This window comes from Hermetia illucens, chromosome 3, assembly GCF_905115235.1.
Source record: "Hermetia illucens chromosome 3, iHerIll2.2.curated.20191125, whole genome shotgun sequence".
Lineage (NCBI taxonomy): Eukaryota > Metazoa > Arthropoda > Insecta > Diptera > Stratiomyidae > Hermetia > Hermetia illucens.
Genome location: NC_051851.1, coordinates 25,158,448 through 25,183,383, shown reverse-complemented (window position 1 = coordinate 25,183,383; position 24,936 = coordinate 25,158,448). Strand labels below are relative to the sequence as shown.

The window sequence follows — 24,936 nt, the reverse complement described above, 5'->3', positions numbered from 1 at the left end:
TCGGGGAAATGGATTTGGGCAATAACTTCCTTTCACTTGAAACCCATCAAAGTTTCAAACCTTTCCATCTGACTGACAGTGGCAATTTTCGGTATAAGACAATGCAAAGAAATCTATCTTTCTTGGATAAAAGAAATCAAAAACGTTGTTTAAAATAAAATCTAAAAACTTACAGTTTAATTTTTCCTCTCGGATAAAATCACACGAAAAACGGTTTCGAATCCAAAATAATGTGTTAATGGTAGTCAATCTGTAATTAAACAAAGTGAAAAATATCTGAATTAATAACAATATCCATTTCGATAGTCATCAAGTTTAAAGCACATATCTTTAAGTTTTCAAAACCTACGGTTGTTTTTTCATTTCCAACAGCTTAAAGCCAATATAGACTGTTAATTAGCTAAGAAATTTGAGACTGAAGTGAGAAGGTTTTCTATGAAGAAAAGATTGATTTTGACCTCAATAGACATATGAGCATAAAAAGATTCAAGATTTTCAAGATACATCTATCTATTTTATGTTGGCGTGCAGTGAAAGTGATTATTTTTATTTGTGAACATCAAAAGCAAATTGGATTGCAAATTTATGGCTATGTAAATTTGAAAAAAAAAAAATATTATTGGAAAAATTATAATTTTGTTTGGATTTTTTTTATTGTTGGACAGATATAAGCGCGTTTGTGAAGATTGCGTGTAGTTTATTTATAGGTTAATTAGGTTGGACGTTACAATTGAGAGGGAAATTTTACGTATAATAGACGTTGGGGTGTTAGGCGTTGCAGATGTTAACAAACGCGTGCTTGGCTCAAAATAATTGAGTTGACCATGGAAGCTACGGATTAATGGGTCTACCGTCATCAATCAATCCTTCCGTCGGCGTGGAAGTTGATATGAGTAGTAATCTGGAAAATTTTTGAAGAACCTCAAGATGTTTTTATTAAAATTTCATTGAGGCAAATTTTCACTTTCTTTAATGAATTTTGGCGCTTTAGTTCGGTGGTAATGAATGGGATTTTATGAGGGAATTGAAGATGGTCTTTCAGGGAGACATGTTAAGTTTGGGTAGATTGTTAATAGACGTAAGCATTTTTACGTCGAACTGTGTGTATTCAATTTTAAATTTTAGTTAGTTATGATATTTAAGACGAAAGGTGCTTATGCGTACGTCTCCTGTTCTCTCCTTGGTAGAGTATTGGACATCCACATAGTTTCTCCGTTGTTATTGTTATTTTCTCTCGACATCTTATTTTGTATGAGACAGGGTTTGAGTTTCATTATCATCACACTTATTGCTGTGTAAGCGATAATCCTGTAACAGGAGAATACCACAAAGACGAACACCGACACCCATGACGATCGGGATTCGTGGCCGGGGAGACAAGATCGAAAGCCTGTCAGCTTTTCCAAAGCTACGCCGAATGGATTGTGGAAATACTGCGATAGAAATAACATGGAGTATAACTGCAAATTTTGAAGGGGAGGTTCATTTCTACGCCAACTTTGTCATCACAGACTATATAGTCGTATTTTCGGAATTCCTACTCCATCAGCTAGAATCTCCCGCTATAACATATACAAAACATGAGAAGAGATTATTTAGCTGAGTCTCCAAATTTTCCGTACGCGCAATCAGACCATGCATGTCCTTCTTGCAGAGGCTGGGTAGCGATATCTCCTCCTGGATAAGGCGTTTTGTAGTCCGTCAATCCTATTTGCTTTGAACCAATGCGAGCTAATGCCTCCTGCAAATACAGTAGTTCTGACGATACGTTTGCTGATATGCTCGAAAAGTGGACTAGCTGCGACTACTCCAAACCATCTTCTGTAAGGCAATTAACCGGCACTTATACTTTTCTGAAAGACAGTTATAGTTTTCTATTCGCGTGGTAGTACCGCCAAACCATTTCATCTGTCATTTCATTGAAGAAAAGTCGAAAATACAGATCTCGAATGGAGTAATTCTGGAGCCATATTCAAGCTAATTACTAAAATATTTTGAATACAATTGTAAAGCCCTGCTTTTTCCTAAGATCCGTAAAGTCCACAAATCAGTATTTTGTCATGAATTTGTTCCTTTGGAAGAAGCCACAGGACGCTACTAGTTAATGAGGAAGCCTTGGAATTCGCCTAGAAAGTAAGCGCTTGGCTGATTAACTTGTGAACTTAATTTCCAAAACTTAGGTTCGCAATGGCGCGGCTAGTTTCAACTCTACATTCTTGGTAATTTCTTCAACGTCAAACATTAGCAACTGCTGAAAGCTTTACTAATTATTCAATGGCTTTTACAGGACCATTTGAAAGCCATACGCTTAATTCCTTTTTGAAATAAATATATTAGAAGGGTTCGTTGATTTGGCTGGTTTGGCAGCCCAGGGTGAGCGCACCGATTCTTGTTCAATTTTAGTTTAAAAACGGTTTGCAATACTTTGACGGGTAGACCGGGGGAGCATTCTTCCAGGTAATCCCGATTTGATCGAATAACACGTTTCTGTAGGTATTTTTACATGTTGAAGTACCTCTTTTAATTCGCTTTTGGAATGGCTTCCGGATCACTAATCGTATACTTTTGTATCGTCGGTCTGTCAAGTGTTAAAAGCCGTAGGAGGTTATGTCAGGGGTTTCATAGGGGCTGACAAAACTGTGCCTTTTGTGTTTTGACAAAAATTGCTGCTCTAATAAAGAAGTCAGCTGTTACTCTGCAGCAAATTCGGTATTTGGCTGTCACTGTGTCTGGGGGAGGCTATACTACTGAGCGATGGTGCATGGCCGAGATGGTTGAGACGTCAATTTCCGGATGGCAACCTCGTGTCTCAGGTTTCAAGCAAGGTCGCGGCCATTATCTGAAGGAGGTAGAACAGTACAATGGACCTACTAAAAGTCTGATTGCTGGAAACGAAGCATTTTCTGTACCGGCGGAAGTAATTTAGGAATGAAATTCACGCACACGGGTATCCACCTCAAATTATCGGAAACAGTACGCGAAATGGTAAGTTTTTGGAATGTGAAAGACCATTTTTATTTCACGGCCAGTCAAACGCTTGACATTGTAGTTTTATTGGGCAAAGATTTACTCGATAGTCCTCGGAACAATTTTCCCCAGAAAAAAAATGGATGGCTTTCGACTCTATCAGAAATATTCCGAGACCATCATGTTGCACCCGCTGCAACGTAACTAGAGCTTATTGAGAGCACTCATTTTCGTTCAAATGTGTGGCCATTCCTGCTTTTTTAAGGCGAGCTGGAGAGATTAAATCAAAAGGGTTTGAGGATTAGCACGATGCTGTATAGTGGGCTCTCTTGCGTGTTTGGAGAAAGTCGCATTTTTTATTAAGACCAACTTGAGCCAAATCACCCGTTGTTAGCAGTGCAAGATCGTGATGGATGTGTTAAGATTGATTTTTGGTTTACACATTAGGTCATTTGATACGTTTAATCTTATCATTTCCTTTTTCTTTGTCATTTTATTTCTCAGTTAGTTGAAAATGAAGGATAATATTCCGTGCTTCGAGTTGAGGTTCAAAAATATTCAGAAGTTGCTGGACAGAATCCTGCAGCTTTCCAATGAAAAGTGATACCGATGATTGCGCCCTTCTTCCAATCCAGCTAATTTTTTTTCCTGAACTGTTGATCAGAGGAATAAGGCGCTTTATAATTTCGTCCGTATTCCTGAATCTGTTAGTTAAACTGCATCCATATAATTTTGGTACTGATCGAATCAGTGAACCTCTATAGGGGATCAGTTTTGCACCTAATGTTGCAACGAACGTGCAAGGAAAGATAGTTTCATGTTTCCTTGTTTTTCCGGTAAGATTCTGTTATCCACATGCATTTCTGCTTAAAACTGTTACCGAAATGTTAACAATCATGGTTTCGTCAAAGGTTGTCGGGTAAGCTTTTTTCAATTTGTTTGAGATGAAAGGGAACCCCAGACGTATCAACCAAATACCAAGTCCAGACTGCACCTTGCTGAAGGCTTTTGTGTCCCTCCGTTTATTTCTTCGGTTCAATTGCAGTCTTAATATGTCTTTGCTTTGCTCTGAATGGTTTCGTCGCACTAAACAGACTTTCTCACTGTCGTTGTTGATATTTTTTTACAAGAGACCGTTTTTCACCGTGATATGTGGCCATATGAATTATATTGATTTTATCTGGGTCGAAGACTTGTGCTTGGTAGCCTCTCGTCCTATGTTTTTACAAACTAAATATAATTTACTGAAATCCGTGCCGTAGTAGAAATCCGAATTATCTAGTATTTGCCATTTATGGATATCTGCAGCTAGGTACGGTGGTCAAAGTCAGATTCAATGATTACCTCTGGAGGTTGGAATTATTAGCGTCGTAGCGAAAATTTTGTCGTTTTCGAAACACTTCTCAAAGGCATCTCGTGCGAAGCGTATTCTCAAAAAAAAGTATGAAGATTGTCAGGTCCTGCATGGTGTTTCACTAAGGGAATACAGATCACGTGTTTGAAAGGCTACTGGTACTCAATCCTTGGGCTGCGTTCGTGATACGTAAACCCAAAACGAAATTGAAAAATATCAGGCGATATTGCAACTCAGAAATAAGAGGCTTTTGTTTCGAGAGGGTTCTGAAAGCCGTCTCATGCGAGGCGTAACGTTAAGAGAAATTTCAAAAGTGTCAAATCATGTATGGTGTTCCTCCCAGCAAACAGGAGGCTCACACTACGGGAAATTTCTGACGAGGACCCCTTACGAGGCGTAACCCCAAGAGAAATTTATAAAATGTCAGGTGCTGAATGATGTCTCACCCACCCGCGAGTTCCGGCTTACATAAAGACTGGGAAGGAAGTACTCCCTGGCTGTTGACTTTGTGTCTGGCCGGCCATTTCGAGGCCCGCGTCAGATGCCATTTTATATGAATCCTAAAGGGTTTAAGATTATCTGCCAACTGTGATTTACATAGAGGCAAAGAGAGCCTGTTCCAAAAGCCTATATCTAGATGCAGAGACGTCTACAAGGTAGTATGGCTTTACCCTCGCGGCTAAGAAAAGCAAACACATTTTTTCGTATTGACACTCCCAACATTATAGAATAATTGCGAAACTTAATTCGGATGGCTTTTTGCTATAATTGAGATTAGAGGACCAGATTTGGCACTAAGAAACCCATTCCATAGCTAAGAGTTGTATAGTGGATCAATTGAAGGCAGTCCTTCTACCTTTTTGTTTTTTTTTTCTTGTGGTCTTTTTTTTTGAGGTCGCAGCATCTCTTTCCTGAGTGTTGATTTTAAATTTGGAGGATCGGAGGTTATCAGTACATGGAGAGGTCGTGCCGCTAGAATCAAGCCCTTTGTGATCGTACAACTGTTTGCTGTTCAAGCTCGTCAGATTCTTGGTCTGGTTGTCTCGAATAGCGTGCTAAGGATTTACCTGAAGCAAACGCTCATTAAAAACGACTTTTTTATGCGAATACAAAATAAGGGTTTGAAAGGATTTACTACGCCTCACAAAGGAGTTAATAGAAGACTTATGAACTAGGGCGGCTTTATAGTGTTGGCCTGTTGAAAGGAAAGTTGTGAAAAATTTAAACGCATTATTCCTAAAATCTCTGTTTAGTCAACGAATTTTCAAAATATAACCGAACCCTCCATGATCTAAAATGGCTGTTTCCAAGAGTACATAGAAGCGGGAAATTTCGACCACAGAAACATGCTCTTTTTATTTAATGTGACGTAAAAATTTAACATGCTTGAATAGTTCGTAGTTCCGTCTACTGCTCACTTATTACTCTTTCTTAGACGAGTATGTATCAAGATTTCATGGGAGTCTATACAATACTGGGAACGTAGTGAAATATTCTACTAGCTATCCTCAGATCACATTGGTCTATTACTTTATTATTAAATCAAAGAGATTTAAAGGCAGAGGTGTCCGAATAATTCAGTGGTTAGGGCACAAAGCTGTCGTACGAAAGGTTATGGTTTAAATCTTACTGGTGGCAGCGGAATTTGTATCGGAATTTGATGTCAGATACCAGTCTACTCAGCTGTGAATGAGTACCTGAGTCAAATCAGGGTAGTAATCTCGGGCGAGCGCAATTCTGACCGCATTGCCTCCTATAGGGTATGGTAATCCTTACATTACGGTCTTGAATGAAGTCCTTTAACTTACTTCAAGTCCCTGATTCAATTAGATTGTTGCGCTAACGATTATTATTATGGTCGGACAGTTGTTTTTTTGCGCACTGATAAACTTTCTTCCAAAATTTTGGGCAATATTGTCTCAAATGTCAATGCATAGTCAATTCGCATAGCATCAGCCCATTGTGAATAATTGAATGTGCATCATATGTAAATGGCGCGCAATTTTGAATTCAAATTTTTTGCTCAAGTATCTTTTATTTATTCTAAGTTAGATACTCAGTATTCAATAGAAAGCTAACTTTATTTTTCTTCATTTTTTTCAGGTGAGTCATGCTAGACGTTAATTTTTCAACTGATAAAGAAAGTAAGTCGAAAATTGATGATTCTATGAGTGCATCGTTTTCTTTAAACAATCAGCGAAATATGCGAAATTTCCCCTTTCAATGGGTATCATGCATTAACTTCGTGCCAAAAAAAGACCAAACATTGTAAATACAATGGACGTGGTGATCATTTTTTAAGCCATAACTTGTGTGGACTTCTAACAACACATGCAAATTTGAATGGAACCTCACAGCATCTTAATTGTCCGGTTGTTCTCATTTAAATCCATTGACGTCGCTGGCTTAGGGTCGAGTGAGTACATCAAACCGAAAGCGAAATTTTCGGGGCCAGCGATTCTTATCTTGCGACACACTTCATTCTAAATTGAATTTGCCTTCGTCTATTCAACTTCTTTAATGAATTTCGAGCTCCTGCGTTTCCCTCTGAAACTCATCAGCTAAATTGAAAGTGGATTACTTTGGAAAAAATTATCAAAACTCAAAAATCTGGTAACCTATTTAGAAGGTAACCTATCCTTCTTCAACGCTTCATCTTCGCAACAATGATCCAACACCGTGATCCACACGACTTGTATTGTTCTCCATGGAGTGAGCAAAAAAAGCATCTTCCTTTTCAATAAAATAAATTTTCCTAATTCATTATTGTGGCATATTATACCACCAACGTAACCATTTTGTACGGATAATAACAGAAGCGCGCAGCCCATGTTAAACATTTCACCTTTATTTCTCACCTCATTCTTGAAGAATGACTGTTGGCGCTCGGGCCCACTATGGTCATATTTCTGGGGAATGCGCTAGAAGCTCGAAATGTGTGGCGTTGGTGGCCAGTTCTGGCTGACTTGCATGAAATTTCATTTTAACTTAATGATTAATCATTTCATATTGTCTTGGGCGAGAGGAAAAAAGCGGTCGGTCGTCTCCATCCTACCCACATACTGACGGAGAGATACAGTAGATGGCTACCTCGAAGCAAGCCCGCAAAAAAATGAAATTATGAAGGAAATGGGGTCAAGCAAATTTTTTTGACAGAAGTTAGTTGATTTTTGGTGGAAGAATTAGTGGTTGCAGTTATCATTAGTGCCAGCTTTTACCTTGACATTGTTATAAATCTTCCCTTGTGGGAATGTTGTGCTGAGAGCGGAGTTAGATGGATGAGTCAATGGGAGCTGATAATAAAGGTTGGGTTTTCCAAATTTCTCTGGGAAACAGCCGGGGAAATTTGGCATAAGTACATTAGCTTTAAAATTAAGGTCCTTTGGACAAAGACCCGTAAGTACTAGCACTTTTTTTTCGGCCTCCATATTCAGCTACCGAAGCGACGCTCCAGGCTAATCAATTTGAACAGCTACAATACCGGGTCTCAAAAGACGTAGAACACGAAAAAAATCTTATTAAACCAAACGGTTCCCTACATCCTCTGAAGCACCAATAAATAATGCAAACAAAAAAGTCTAATCGAACAATTTCCAACAAATTCTGATTCTGAAGTGCAACAAGTATCTGACCATCACAACTCAGTCAAAGAGTCAATCAACCTGTTTTACCGAAAACAAACGTTCCCTCACAATAGACCGTAGAAAACCTACAAAATCAATACAATCTATTTTTTCTCTTCGGCTATCTGACGTACAAAGCATAAAACTACTGCATCAAATCTACGTAACTATTGAAGAAAGTCCGATTTGTTGTTTTCTATCTATTTCTTTACCGTATCTGTATCTTTTTTCTCGGCTCACTTACGATTCATTTGCTTTTCACTGAAGTTTGACTCATTATTGTTGTTTAGAATTCCCAATTTCTCGCGTGGTACAATAGAAATTTTCTGCTGGACCTAAATTTCAGTGATTTGGTAAAATAAGTGGCCTCGGCCTATTGCAACGGAATGTAAATGGATGCGGATCGGTAATGGTGTAATCACGAAGATTCATGGAAAGTTTTATGAAAGATTCTTTTAGACGATTTTTAGATATGTTCTCCTAATTGAATTAGATTGAGCGAAAAGAAGGTTGACAGGCGTGGAGTGCGTGTGATGCGTATAAACTGTAAATTGGAATAGCCTCATTATCACCGATGCATGGTTAAAGTTTGGAGATGGCTCCCATTCATGGAGCTGAAATCGAATCTGCAATTGTATTTTGGAAATTCCTCAACAGCGATTTTGAGCTGGATGAGTCAGAAAAGTTGAGATCATCATTAATCATTGGCAGTGATAGTGTCACTTTCGAAAAGAACAAAAGTCAAAAGATGCTTTCGCCATGCATTCTGTGCTGCACCTACGCAAGAAATGCTTTTTCCTAGCTTTTTGTCTAAGGTAAGATACTTTTAAAAGAATTTCAGCCATTCTTCCTCTATGGCACCTCCGAGCTACTTTCCACTCTACCTATGGCGTCCTCAAACTTCTCTGACCTTCCCAAATACGACACTGTCACAAATACTCTCGCTGGACACTCATGGATATCTAAACCATCCGAGGTTATAAATTAAGTATCGGACATAAGCCTGAATACCTAATCTATAATGCGTGCACGTTACCACAGTACTTACCTGGTTGTATCTACGATTTTCGCGCGACGGGCATGCGGATCGGAGATGGATTCGAGCGGGTCTTTTGCGGGCCTCACCGAGGTCTATAGGCTCGTCTCTCTCCAGGTGTTTTTTGTCATTGACACACAATTGGAAGGTGTTTGCCGTACGTAGTACGATAAATGCTTATATGAAAAGATACATGTGAAGAAGTAGCGTGCCTAGTACACATTAGATAAATACACAACGTAAAATTGTAGGCAGAGCGTCGTAGTCTATTCAAATGTGGGTCGATAAACCGTAAAGCAACATCGATTCGTAAACGCGTGCCAGTGCACGTTTTCCTACACTCTATGATTGCATACACATAATGCATGCGATTGCATTCTTTCATGGGCACTGTGCAGCGGTTCTCTGACTTCAATTTGCAATGTGCAATTTACTCGGCTTATCTCTCACGGAAATAAAAAGTTTTCTTCCCCTATTTCTGCTAAAAGAATGTGTCACCGAAATATGCTGTGAACCTTTTGTCGAACACTTTATCATTGAATTGGAGATGCCTGTGTGCATAAATGGGTGTACATTATCCAGGTGTTTACCGGTAGAACCGTGTCGGGAAAAAAGATATTCCTCCTGCAGATTCAAAGTGCTTCATTTTCCCATACATTTTCGTCGGAGGCTCGAGATGTTTGCCGGAGTAGTTTCAGTTACCGCGCTGCCGTATATGTCGTTAGTGTTGGCAAATTTGCATATGTTCTGTCCCGTTGTACAGTTACCTGTATCCAGTTTTGTTCATTTAAACTGGTCGTCTTGGCCGCTCTTAGATGGTTTTCCATCACCAACGACGTGAAGACTTGATTGTTATTGAGCCCGATTTGATGCCAGGTCTTCGTTATTTTTTGAGGTGATTTCAATTTTGGGAACAGGAACTGCTTCTGATATGAGATGCAAATTGGTATGTGATAGATACATTGTGATTTTTGTGGGCTGAGATTGAGGTATGAATAGCGGAGAATTGGAGTTCAGAACTATCGACGAAAGCGTGCCGCTTGTCATAGTTTTTATGGGCCTTTGAATGGGTTTTTTTATCTCACTAATGAATATTTATGATTATGACCCTTTTTTGTATGGCTTAGTTAGTACAATCTCCTGGTAAAAAAGAAGACATTCAAGCCGCATTGTCTGCTTTAGTGTGGAAGGTCAGGGTTTGAAACCGGTTCTCTCGCTCATTCACTGGGAAATTAATCGAAAATTCTCAAATTCTGATAGGGACGATTCAAGTCAAGGCTAAGAAGTTCAGTCGCCGGTCTATCGATGCATTGTATCCACTCCAATGGTTGTCAATAGTATTTTTATCGGAAGAATGGTGCGCAAGCATAGATTACCTCAGAGATTCAGGTTCAGGTCAAACCGGTAAGAGCGCACTTAATCAAAAAAGCGTGGTTGTGTTTCAGATACAAAGAATTTTGTAGACTTCTGGCCGTGAGGTGCACTCATATGCATGGATTAGTGGGTCCACTTTTGACTGGTGCTTTCATTCTTATTATTCAAAATGCCTTTATACGTTACAGATAACACAAAGGCACATTTTAGACCCATAAAAGGACTCAGGCAGGTATAGAGAAGTTGTTTAGGAGCGTCCCTACTCACCGAAATTGTGTGGGCGCAGGATTGAGAAAAGATCTTCTATGCAACTCAAGAGGCAGACTTCTTTCTTACAAGGTGTCATATTCACTAATACTAATTGCTGTAAAGGTGTCGGGAAAAGGACCTTCAGTCAATTGTCCTAACTCAAGGAGTCTCATTTCCGACTTCTATTCAAGAAAGTTATACATGCGGATTGAGAGAACATCTCTTGACTGTCACCTTGACATAACTCAGGTACAATGTAGTTTATGCAGATCTCATGCATCTACTGCAGCTGCTCAGACTCATAGAAAAGCTATTCAGGTACGCCAAGAATTCCAACCTCTACTTTTGCGATGACCGCATCGTCATAGATTAGAATGATGATAATGAAGTAAAAAGAAAATTATTTTCAATCAAGGTCAGTGAAGTTGTGTAGATTCAACCTTGAAAAAAAGCTCAGTACAAATTTTTCGTTCACATAACCACCGCATCGATCCGAACTGGGCTAAAAGTAGTTTATGAAGGTCAAGTGGCTGATCTTCAACTCACACAGCCACCGCGGTAGCTTAGATTCCCCTAAAAGGTTTTTGTATCCAGATCTGAAAATAGAATCCTCTACTCGCAGGATGAGGCCATTTTAATCATTTAAACTAGTGGTGCTCAAAGGTCCTTTAAACGCGTCTACAAGGTAGTTTCCAGAAGTGACAACTTTTGACAGACACAATTTTCACCCATATGAATATCGGGTCGAGCCTAAAAATGGTTTATGTTATCAAGGAAGCTTTATTGTTGATGCATAATTGATGGGAATTTAAAGGTTGATAGTGTTGGCCAGCATGGTTGAAAGCAAGTTTGAGTTCAGACCAGCAAAGTCCTAAAAGCTGGTGTTATATGGGGTCAGCATAGGTATGTACCTAGAAGATAGGGAAAATGGCAGCCCTTTTTCACACGGCTCAATATACCTGAGAGGCTACCGTCGAGTTTATCGATGAAGAAGACCAGGGGCCCTTTTTGGGCTTATCAATAGAGGATAAGTTTCACGAAGGATTATGACTTCTGAGGGGCGACCTTTTCTTGGTGATCGGTGGTAAGAACGTTGAAAGAAAGATGAGAGGTACTAGAAACATCGTATCGCGGGAGAGGCTTGCCGAAAGAATTTGATTTTCGACAAAACTTTCCTTTAGCAATTTCAGAGGCTCCGTTTAGGGTTGGGTTTCCGAATTGAAGTAGATGGGCTTTTGTTGCTCTCACCTAGGTAGCCATTCTTTTTGGATTTTAAAGAGGGTTTTTTCCTTGAGAAAGTTTTAGATTCCATTTTCTGGTACTTATACCTGCAGGAACGGTTTAATTGTTCCAGGTGCTGACAGTGACCTGGTACTTGAATATTGAAAAGTTTTCTTTACTGGAGTGTTTAGGCGAGACAGCCATTTTTTTCGTCAGCTGAACTACGACCAAGCATTAGCTCGTGTAGAGATCTCCCTTTGCAATCGCATGAGTTTCAATTTTTGCAATGGACGAAGCGGTGAGTTTTCATGGTTGGGCCTAAGTTCTACCACAATCTCTGCAGCCACTGATACCTGTATTCGATAGAAGTGCTCCTGAAGTTCAGGTATGTTCTGCTGTTGTTCCTAGCACAACTTAATTGTTTAGGGCTTGGGTGTTTCAAATTTGCAATTTTTAACAGTAACAAGGTTGAAAAATTTATAGTCGTGAGCTTAGGGTCCTAGGCCTCCAATTGCTACTGCAATGCCTTAACGAGTGGAGAAAACTAATTCTGAAAGTTGGATGGACTCTTTCAAAATGCGTTTTGTATTATTTTGTGTATTTTTTTCTGTGTTTTGACAGTTTCATCTGACTCCACTGGCTTCTTCAGAACATTGCTTGTCCATCTTACGACAAGCGGCACTATCATAGATAGTTAATGAATGAATCTATCTCTATTTGTATCCATTCACCAGGAAGTTTAGCAGCCAAGTGGGAGGAATGAGTGTATATCGTAACGTAGTTCAAATATGTGCCTTGTAGCTTTTGTAAGACTTACAATTCACTGACCACGGGACCAGAAAATTCAAGAGTTGTGACACACATTTGACAAGCTTTATCACTCTAGCATTACTATTGTGCTCATCTTTTTCATTGGAAATTGGGAATGCCATGACCTCACCTTATTATTATTATTAAGATATCGTGATTTAATTTCCGACGAAAGCCGGCGAAAAACCGCTGAAAGTCTACAAAAAGGGATCACTTTATAGGATGGAACCGGGGCTCATTACGATGAAACCCTACTAATCGGAGCTAATCCCCTTTGAATAGCTTTTCGGTAATATTATGCCTGCAAGTTTAGTAGAATGAAAGCGGTTGGAGGTTATCTATTTTAAAGTTATGTACCGCCTAAATTTTATCAAGAGGAACAGATTGGCAATGGGTCCTGCTGGGACCTATTTGCATTACTCCGGATTGCCAATTTCAGAGCTAGTTCCTACTCCAACTCCATGGATAACTTGTAGCATATCGGATATGCCTACGATTTAAAATCAAGTGGCGTAAGAAATTTGTTCAAAGTAGTACTGACGATCGCAGAGTCAGACTTTTTCACCTTATTAATGTAACAGAACCAAGCGTGGTTCCTTAAGTCTAAGTCACGAAGAAATCTGCAAAAACTTCACGGAACAGGTGGAATGCCAAAGGCAGGAGGATAATTTATTGTGACTATTAAGAAGGCATTTGGTAGCATACAGATGGCACCTATGGGACTGTTGGTAGCCCTGGTAGGTAAGGTGATCCAGGAGAGAGCTTTTGTTTCCTAGACAGCCCGCAAAGGGCGTGAATGTCACGTTTATTGTGCTCGCAACTGAAGACAATGCTATTGCAGCTATTTTCTTGATACCTACGTTGACACGCAGAAAGACTTTGTGTCGCAAGCTCAGACCACTGCTTCGGTTTATCAATAAATATTGTAGATTCCTTGAAAATTGATCATTCACTGGGAAAAATATCAGCCAAAGTAACGCTTGTACCACAACAATGTTTCGGCACAAATAGCTTTTTCGACAATGCGGCTTCAATTTCCCTTGTTCCATAAAATTCTTCTACCTGTCACGCATTCTGAAGAAACCAATAGACACCGAACCGATTGATATCACCTCTCTAATGGGGGTAATTCCCCACACGAAGCCCCTTCACTCGACTTCCATAGGTAGTAACCTACGCTGGAGAGACTAAGGCGAGGACACTGTTTTAAACCAGTGATGGTCAAAATTGTGCCACTCACGTGCCTGACCTTTTTGGAAAACAAGTAATTTCAACGTATGTTTATACACGATCCCCTACTCCCTCATATCCCCACCATTCATATTTTGTTCTATTTTTTACTGTGCCGTACAATGGAGAGACCAAGGTAAGGGCACTGTGACAGGAGTTAGTTCACCGAAACAAATTGATAATTGCAAGTAGGAGTACTTACAGGAATCAATTAAATTTTTAGACCAATCAGGATTTTAGCAACGTCTTTGAAGGTCAGGGAAAGGGAATCGTTAAAGCAAGAAGCCAAGCTGTCAAACTGCTGCCAGTGATTTGAGAGAAGCCTTACGGCTTTAACACCATGAAAAGGTATAAGAAGAATTCATTTCATTAATTACGTAGTGTTGAAGAATGAATCGGAAGTTGGCACTTGGTAGTAGGACATAGTTGACAGAATCAAGGAGAGGGGTGCCGGATAAAGTCATTCTTCGCCCCGTGATTAAGGAGCAAGAAAAAACTCCAGAAACTATTTTGAAAGGGATGTTATCTAAGAAGGCTCTTGATCAGGGAATACAATGGTTTACAAGTGGCACAATATTTTCATGCAAGGTGAAGATTTAGAAGATTCAGTAGAAGATTCCAAGTGGGACGTTCTGTGAAGGCTGCCATTGCAGGAAATATCGAAAAGGTTGAAAGATTAACATTGGAATATGAGTTTCTGAAGCTCTATAGCGAGAACAGAGGAGAGAGCGGAAGAATTATAACTGCAGTTGAAGCTTGGGTTCACAATTACGATGACTCCCAACAATAGCACAAAAAAGGCACAACGTCCCAAAAAAAATTTAAGGTGTCTTAGTCAGTCAGAAAACTCAAGGCTGTACCAATAATGTATTTTCCGGCGCTTCTAGTGAAGGAACTAAATACAATTTGGGCTCCGTTTCTGTTGCTAATAAACCTTTTTATTTCGCAAATACTGGTATTTCGGGAACAATTTGGTAGATAGGCGGAGGGATAGCGAGGAGAGTGGACCAATGGTATGCAATTCTAGTATGCTAACGTGCCTGAGCGGGCAGCGCTTATTGCAGTGGCATTCCATGTAGTCCACCTAGCTCAAAACCATTATTTGTTTCCGAAAATGAAAAAGGGGTTTCAGAGTATTTTTCAGAAGCTTGGAGTTAGTTGGCTTCAAGGAATTTTAGGAATTGAATTGAGATGGCTTACACAATTTCAAATTTGAAGATGAGGGACATATTCACTCACTTTTAATCACAGCACGATCTCCCTCAATTTTATGGCAAAGCTTTAATTTTTGCGGTTTGTTACCTCGGTACGAACACCACGTGTAAAACACTGACATAAAAGCCATCATTTTTATCACAATCTCATGAAAAACCCTAGAAATCCCGAGCCCATTTGCGGCTTTTCTTATTTGTATTTTCCCATAAGGATACTTTCTATTTCTTCAAAATTCAACAATTTCAGAGTCAAAATTTCACTAAAAAAATTGTCTAACATTAATCACATTTCCAATCCATCTTGTTTTCCATAGATACAAAAAAAGCTAAAAGTTCCAATAGATAGAAATAGAAAAGATGTGATATATACAAAGTCTCTGAAATGTTTCCCATACTTTTTTGACCCGAGACCAGAAGGTTTGGTCAAAGACCATCACTGCCTGCCTTCCTACCTATTATACCTTCCCATTAGCATTTGAGTGGATTCTACGTGAAGATTTTAATTGCAAATAAAAAATGAAAGTGATTTTTTATAAATCTTTTTTTGGTTGGAAATAAAATTGTATTTTTGCTTTGTATTGAGTGTATTTTTTGGTTGTGGCTCATTTTTAGATTTGGATATAAATTTGGCAAAATTAAATTTATTTATGGTCGAATTTTATGTGGGTTTATTGGGTTTTGATTTATATTCGATGGTTGGTGCGAAAGGGGCTCAGTATTTACGTATGAGCTTTCTAGATATTTTTTTATTTCAAGATTTCGCTGCGTCTTTAATATCTTGACAATAAATCGAGGTGATTTTCACCATTGAATCTTTAGAAAAATAAGATCGATATCAAAAAAGCGAACAGAAAGAAAGTGAAGAACAAATGGGATGAAATGTTTTGCAGAAATGAATTCCCACACTCCCGAAATTGCGCTATCTCTCGCAATCACGAATAGATGAATTCCTGAAGCTAAGCTTAGTGTCTAAATCTATCTGAAAAGCTAAATATTGAAGGCCATGTTCACACACCTTTTCTCTGTTTAATTTAAAAACAAGCAGACGTCTGAGGTGGTTAATTTAAAAACAAGCAAATCTTTTCCACGTGCAAAAGATAATAGAGGATTTGGCCTTTTTAGCTGTTTAATGACCATCCCAAGATACCTCAACATAAAAGGTGATTGCCAAATATTTTGCAAACAATAAGCAATCAAATATGAACATAACAAGTAACAGATTTTGCACTTTCACCTCTGATCCTATTGTTGGTATCTCATCCTCTTTTTTGATAGTTACATATCCGAAACTGTATTTAAAATTCGCATCTTGAGTGCGTTACTTAGCACCATCAATGATGCTGATGATAACTGGTATGGGATGGATCTTACATAGTTCAACGTTAGATATGATAGCTTACATGGTGTGGGTCCTAGTTAGAATAGATAATGAATGCAAAGTGGATAGGTTCGAGTAGTTCATGGGTCCCCTTCAAGGGAAAAGTTGGATTTTTGCCATATTCTGAATATTACTTACTATCAAAGTAAAAATTTGGCTTATTATATTTTAATATCGACAATTCGGGCTTTGCAAACCTCCCAAGTGTGTGCTTATATTATAATGATCGCCAAAAAATGGAGCTTCTTCCCTTCTTCCCCATTTTTGGCTGCTAAGGATTTTAGGTTTTCCTCCACCTTACATTTTTTCGAGGTCTACCTGTTCATCGAGATCTTTTTAGGGTCTCATTTGGCACATTCTGAAAGGGCGTTGGATGGCAAAAACGAGGCCTTCAAACATATTTCAAAGAGCACCTTGCTTGATGAAGACACGCCATAATAGTTCCTTTTATGCTTTCTCCGAAATAAATTGCCGAAAAAAAAACCGGCCACCACTTCTGTGGCAAAGTAGATCCTCCTTGTGAACTGCGTTCTGCTTAATGGATAGGCCGAAACAATGCTGCATTCCACTTGCTGAAGCCAAGTTTGCATCTAAAGAAGACCGAGGTTTCTTTTTAGTGGTCTGAAGTTAAATTAGTCCTGTCAGGGTTTCCTTAAATTTGGGTGAAACAGTTTTAGTGCATAAGAACTGCCAGTATGTGGCGTATTCGTTTTAAAAAAAGTTTCCTACTCAACACTATCCCTCCCGCTCCTCAAATACAAAACGCACTGCTTGGTCGTTCTAGTTGTCGTTAAGTAGTGGAACCCTTCCTTTCTATGCAATCCAAAGAAACATTGAACAATCCGTTCAGTGATATGGATAAACACTGGACCGCCATCAAAGTCCCTTTCTCTAAGATGGGTGAAATTCTCAGCCCTGAAGACGGCGGGAGCTTGTAGCCGAATCGTTGAACGGAGGAAGCTGGGAGCTCTCTTGGTTTCAACTGAGACACACAGTATTTAAATGACCAGCTTGATGAGTTTCACTACAACCTCAAGCGTTAACTCGTTCAATAGTATCACTGTGCAGCAGTAGCCCTCGGTTTGAGAGTTTCCGCAATACACGTGTTTGGATAATTGCCAGCGAATCACTTAAGACGCGCTGCTAGATCGCTTATATTAGGTTGTTGCAAATGAAATGTCGGATTTTTCAATGAAGTGAAGTTAGTTATGATTTTAATGTTTAAAACTGCCGCAAGGTGACTCTGGTGGTATGGGATAATTGAGTATAAATAGTCGTTCGTTCGATCAAGGAGTCATTTCAGTTTCAATCGTCATTGAAGTTCCAAGTAAAAGCATGGAAGGGAGTCAAAAACGTCTACTTTTTCTATATGAATTTAAACTTGGTCACAACGCAGCGGAGGCAACCAGAAACATTTGCAGAGCATTTGGAGCTGACGCAGCAAACGAACGAACGACACAGCGGTGGTTCGAAAAATTCCGATCAGGCGACATGACCCTCCAAAGTGAACCTCGTGGACACCCAGGACCATCGATCGACAACGACGAGTTGCGTTTGATAGTGGAATCTGATCCATGATCATCGATTCGTGACATTGCAGAGAAAATAGGCGTACACTATTCGACAGTATCTCGGCACTTACAACAGCTTGGAAAGGTGAAGAAGCTTGATAAGTGGGTTCCGCATGAACTCAACGAGCAAAACATGGCGCTGCGAATGGAAATATCCAGTTCTCTACTCAACCGCAGCAGGAACAATCCCTTTTTGCGCAGAATAGTGACATGCGATGAAAAGTGGATATTGTACGACAACCGTCGCAGATCAGCGCAATGGCTAGATGCCGATCAGCCTCCACAACACATGCCAAAACCGAGCCTTCACCCGAAGAAGGTAATGGTAACTGTTTGGTGGTCTGCATCTGGAATTATTCATTATTCGTTTTTGGAGCGTGGTGAAACAATTAATGCAGAGAAATATTGTGCCCAACTTGATGAAATGCACGAGAAATTACGTGTTCAGCGGCCTAGATTGGTCAACAGAGATGGAGTGATACTGCTCCATGATAACGCCCGACCTCATGTTTCCAGAATGACGGTCCAAAAATTAAATGAATTACGATATGAGACTCTTCCTCATCCACCATATTCACCCGACCTCTCGCCAACCGACTACCACTTTTTTAAGCATTTGGATCACTTTTTGGCGGGGAAACAATTCAGCAATGAAGTAGCTGTCAAAAGTGCCTTTGAAGAATTTCTTAGCTCTAGAAACCCAGACTTTTACGAAACTGGAATAAATGCCCTTGTATCTCGTTGGGAGAAGTGCATTGAAGCTGCTGGTTCTTATTTTGGCTAATAAAATTAATTTTCATAAAAGTTATTGTTTTTTGAAATTTTACTCAAATATCCGACATTTCATTTGCAACAACCTAATAGTTTGGGGGACGACAACTTCAAGAAAGTGCATACATTGCCGCTGTAGGCTATAGCAAGCTTACTTCAACTGACAGTGGCAGTGTATTTACCATTTTCATCACAGTTTGCATAAAGAAATCGAACAAGAAGAAGAAGCATTGGAGGTCGGAAGAGTTCGCTAAATTTTAAGGCCGATTGGTCAACGCCACGATCATAAACAGCCCTTGGTCAGTGCAGAAGTATTGAGACATCTTGCCAATCACTTCAAGCAGCATAGTTGACCTCAGTTAAAGAAAAACGACTCTGAGTGACTGACATAATGCAAGAAGCAGCGTTAGCTAAAACCAACATCTAGATGATCTCAGTTATCCCTTACTCAGAGTTTTCATGACGACTTTATTAGGCAACAGGTAAAGTTAAGGGGTGCGCATCCGTCCGTATAAAGGTCTAGCGGCTAGTGGAAATCCCTCTCGGGTGACGAGCACCCAGGGAAGGAAATTATGGATGTATGGTCCAGAATTTATCTACTCGAAGGTCGCTTATTCAACCAAGGACGAGCATACCAAACTGCTGAACGTTAGTCGTTGCGGTCTTAGAATCAGAATGAGAAAATGCTTTGCCTCTTATCTCTGATTATCTACACTTAATTTCCCAGTCAAGGTAGAGTGGTTGGTTGATTGGTAAATAATCTTTTGTAGCGGAGGAGATAAATATGTAGGTCATGTTCCTTGAGGTCGTGTCGTGAGAATCTGAAACAACCGGCCTTATTGAATTATCTGGATGTAATTTTTTATACAAGGGAGAGTGATGTTCAAATAAAGTTATTTGTAAAATTGACAGGGTAAAACCAAAAGGGACTGGCTGACAGCGATAACTGATAGCACATCAGTGTACAGTTGTAGCCTTCAGAGTACCAAATATATTTAAATGTTTATTTACGAGCTTCACATTTTTCCTTGCGCTTCCGAAATATCGGCTTTCAAGCCAACAAAGGAGCACTCGCGGAACTTGTTTTCTCAATAGGGCAACTGTCACTTGAAGTAGGAGGCGCTCTTAGGCCAACTAAAAAAATTTGAAGACATTGCCCTGGAAGCATTATTGGAGTAGATCCCACGCCAAATCAGCAATAATTTTCAGCCGAACTCAGCGTCAATCAGCAAACCATCTCCAATCGTTTATGTTCAATGGAGGAGTGGCGAAAGTGGGTGCCTGATCAATTGAAGGGAAGACAGATGGAGAAGTGAAACACGGCGTGTGAGTTGTTGTTTCTTAACTTCGGTTGACGTGACCGGCTACGAGAAACCCGCAAACATTCCTGGCTTTCACCCGGTGAGTCCTTCATATCGGCGCCTGGGTCCAATCGCTCCTGCAGCAAGATGCTTATCTGGTGGAACTATCGAGGGCTGGTGTGCCAGGAGCTGCTGAGACTCAGTCAGAAGGTCACAACCAACTCACAAATTGTGTTCATTGTAAAAGTCCAGAATGGGTGCGGAAACAATGAGGAAGTTGAAAAATGGGCTCAAATGGATGGGTTGCCAACAAATCAGAGCCTTCTGGTAGGGCATCCGTAATTTGCGTGCTTAGTTGAGGAAGTGTCTAGCAAGCAAAGGAGCATCTTTTTAATAAAACACGTTTTTATTTTTTTGTATGAAGGAGGGGAGGGGGATTAACTATGAATGAATGAATCTAAATTATGTTTCATAGTGGATTCATCTTCGAGTTTTTTTTCATATTCATTGCAGTCATTGAATCCCAATTCTTTCCCCTTCGTTGTAATCCTTGCTTCAAAAAAAAATACGCCTCTTCAAAACACACTTCCTTCCGCAAGCAAGCGCTTAATTGCAAATCATTTTACGTCCACGCCACGTATGCCTGAAATATCCGAGGGTAGCCCGACCCGGACCCCCTCGAGAAGGCCCTATGAGCATCATTCAAGTAATGAATTGAAACGGGAATAAACTATAAATACTAAATCATATTGCTGCTAACTGATTCAATAATTAAGAGAGGATTAGTCCTTTTTCAGATATTGAGTCTCAGTCAAGACCTTGGTAGAGTTACCAATAAAGCCTAAACTTTCCGGAAACACTGAGGGTATAAAACGTTAAATCATTCAAAATCGATTTCGAAATGGGTACTGCTGCCAATTTGTCAATGGAAAGAAGTAAGGGGCTTTTGGTGAATTCCTACCAAAGGGCTAAGTTCACCATCCATACAAGGAGCAAAAAATAGAAAGGAGAGACGACCTTACGGTGGAAGTGCTAGTTTATGTCAAGTGCATCGTTGACCTTAATACCAATGAGATCATCTGACAGCCTTTTGAAGGGAGATGCGACGTCACGCCGAGTTTAAAAGACTCCGCGATTTGGGGTATCAACCACTGTCAGGATGTAACTCCTATAAAAGAACAACCGCAAACAAGGGAACTTTTAAGAAATTCCACTTTCGCGGTAACCGTGCTAGCAAATCAAATCCCCTGTAAACTACCAGTTTTGTCCCATGGAACTCGTCATTGGTAACCGTATATCGGCTACGTAGGGTAAACGTTCCTGAAATGAGATTTGCCTATGAATGTGACTCATCTTCTTGTTCATTGTTCGCTTCAATAGCGGTTGCGTTACGTACAACATGTCAAATCAATTAGAAGGTATTGGCCTGGACCAGCTCATCTGAACAATGGATTGAAAGTGTTGCGTCACTTTAGAACATTGTGATTCCCTTCGGTTCTGGACCCTCAAGCTTCGTGCAGGAACATATAACAAGCACACATGTTTCAAGTCCATATCTATCTAGAAAGATAACAATAGTCTATTCAAGACTTAGCATCAAAAGGTCATTCCCCATATTTCGAGTGCGAGAAGGCCTAATAATTCCTAACAAGGCTGAAGCACAACCAACCTTCTGGACGCCATAATTTACCTACTGGAACCCCAATTTTTGATTATTCCGAGCTTCTAAATTAATTTCCGGAATTCCCTTCCTATAATATTTGCCTCAAAATGATATCTATCCCTCATTCTATTATAATGTTCTGCTTCCAGCGCATCATAACCATCCAAATTAGACCCCAAAGCGGAAAACTTCTTGAATTGAATTAAATTAAATACCTGAAGCAGTTCAAATGGATGCATTTATGGTTATAAATCACTTTAATGATTCCTTTATTCAACACGCATAAATCTGTGTGGATTCAGTTTGTAGAAAAAGATTTAGAACAAGTTTTTCGAACCATGCAGTTCTTATTCGGACGTACAATACGTACTCGTAAATATGTAGATGCATCTAAACGTATAAACCAACTTCCATAGACACTTATTACGTACATTTCATACATATTTGTCTAACTGAAGAGATAACTAACAAACAAACGTAAATAGGATAATGTGATATTCATAGATCTCTAATCTAACATTTTATTTACATACGCAAACATGGCTTTTAACGTTTCTTCTCGCTTGGTGCGATTCTTTGCTCTAAACTCCAATTTTCAGATCAAACAACGGATACCAGTCTTTCAGAATTCATTTCTATTAAAATGATAAATAAAATACCAGTTCTGTGTAAAGAAAGATACACAGGTAAGATGGAGAGATGAAAAACCTAGTTTATATGTGGTTTAAGATCTCCTTCTAAAATGGGGCAAACAAACATTCAATATGTCGGTCGACTATGAAAACTATCAAAGACGAGGATCAAGATCATGCATTTTTTTCTTCTATTGTAAGCAGCAAAGACATCTTTTTAAGTGAAACAAATGTATCTTACTATCTGTCAATGCATCTAAGAGTATCTTTAGAAGAATAGAATAGAAAAACCAAGGGATCTGGAAAGATTGCAATGGTTCAACGTCTGTGCGTGCCTTTTTCCACTAGTTAGCTTCGAGACGGACCGTTCAAGGACTCTTTAAGTGTAATTAAAACCTGCAATTACATAAAAACGAAATACATACTTAATGACTGTCATTATGAGATAAACAAAAAAATTATGCCGTCTATCAGTGACTTTGCTCTCCGCTCATCTTTTTAGTATTATTTTTTTTTAGTATTATTTATCTACAGCAGTTTAGGGCACTTCCAAGATACATAGCAGTTAGCCAATGCCTGAGTTTGATTAATTCTTCTTGTTCCTTTTGTACGGTTCAGGTACAGGTTGGGAGATAAAAACAAGCAAGGATATCCTCGCCATGGCTTTTTGCTTTTGTCTGGAAGCATCACAGTAGCACAGGAAAATGGATACAAAGTGTAATTAGTAGAAGAGATGTAAACGTGATTTTACATTTTTGTTGGGTTTAATTATTATATCAGACGCAAGCCTTTAATGGATGTTTTTACAGCAAAATAAAGGATTGATAGGAGCACTCTCGGTAATGTTATATGGAGTTAGATATTGGCTTTAAATTGACAGATAAGAATCTTAATTATGGGGGAAACATTGAGTGCGATTGATTGCCTTTTAACTAGTGAAACTGGAATGTTGATTAATATGTTCAAGTCGTGCTCCTGGAGTCCTAGGAAGATGTACACGTTGTCCTATAAGATCCCTCGTTAGTGAAGCTCTGATGTTTTAGTTACAAGTCGAAGGAAAAAACGTTCCAAATCGGAAAATGACAAATGGTTCGTATATGCATAGCTTGACGAATCCTTTAGCGAGGAACTCTTGAGCTTTTGAACATGCAAAAGACCATTAGGATCAGTCAACTTCATTTACTTCCAAGGGCTGAATATTCGCAAATATTTGATCCTTTCAGCGCGAAACAGGGTTTTAAGGGCAACTACCAACTTTATTTGCACACTTTTGTCTCCTGTAATGGATATCGAATTTCCGCCTAGAGAGTATACCAGGGTTTTTTTTCCTCGTAAGTATAAAACCTTCTTCTTTTAGCCCTTTGGCGCATCACTTGAGATTCTTTTGATGCCGGCATTCAGTCAAGCCAATCCTTCCTGTTTCAGCAATTCAGACTAGGGCTCATGGAAATTAGCAGTCCTTCAGCTACAAGCAATCTAGGTTTACCAACAGCCGAACGACACCAATCTTAGGTTCCCAATTATTTAATTTAAAAATATTCAGGCATAAAGGAAGTTAAGGCTATAGGTTTCATAGATCCTGAATCGGAAGAACTACTACGATATCGATAATGTAAAAGTCGATAAATGACCTTATCTTGGCAAGTACTCAGATGATAAGGATATTTTAGAGAGGATATGGTGTTTAAGCTTTTTTTTAAAAAGGAAACCAAGTTTTTCCCCTAAAAATTACTCATCAGAGATTTTTTGACTTTTACATTCCGCGCGGAAAAGCACGCGACTCTCTTGCATTGGGCCCTTAGTAGCGAATGCGGATTGAACATCACTCACTCTACCAAATTAGCTGATATTCAAGTGCCTTTCGACAGTCACTCCTATGGAAAAGCGTTGACGTGCTGCCAGACCCACAAGCCTGATTTTCATTGGCCCGGCCAATTTTCAGCACTTCTCCGTGTTTACTGCATGACCTCGTGGTAAATCAATGCGCGTGCCAATCAACAGATGAGAAAATATATCCTCAGAACTATCTTTTGACCTCCAGCATATCTTAGTTCATCAGATATTTACAAAAAAAAATCGACCAGCATTGGCGGCTTTTCTGTGTGACCAAAATGTCATCAGTGAAGTCCTGATAAGCTAGGGGAGAGCGTGAGAAGGGAGAGGGGATTCTTTGGCGGGGAAAAGAGGGCACACGATTTTCACCTCAGACCTATTTTTTGCCGTCCTGCGGATCTGCCTCAATTAATTGACTTTTTTCACCTAAAAAAGGTAAGTTATTCGAAAATATATTGAGCGGGCAGATCCACCCTAAAACTGAAGTTTGTCTTCCTTTTTGGACTATCCATTTAGTATTATTTGATAAACCGCATCCCTCACATCATCATTGAGGTGAACTTAGATCTCTGAAAGTGGTTTAAAATATTGTTAATGATTTACGGGAACCGTTCACGCTCAGCGCTTACAAGCCCCAGTCACAGACGATCTTTATTACAGAACCCAAATCTGAACGGCTCTCTACCCCAATGACTATCAATTCTTACAC

At 39.4% G+C, this 24,936-nt stretch overlaps 2 protein-coding genes across 6 annotated transcripts in view; one reads left to right on the top strand and one right to left on the bottom strand.

Moving 5' to 3' along the window:
* Window positions 1-24,936, top strand: part of LOC119650660 (autophagy-related protein 16) — a 440,786-nt gene that overhangs the window by 219,826 nt on the left and 196,024 nt on the right. The gene's annotated exons all lie outside the window — the stretch shown is intronic.
* The window catches only part of LOC119650659, a 220,773-nt gene that overhangs the window by 175,128 nt on the left and 20,709 nt on the right, over window positions 1-24,936 (bottom strand). Inside the window, exon 2 of the mRNA XM_038053594.1 lies at window positions 174-250. The gene's annotated coding sequence lies outside the window, so the exon portion shown is untranslated. The remainder of the gene's footprint in view (window positions 1-173; window positions 251-24,936) is intronic.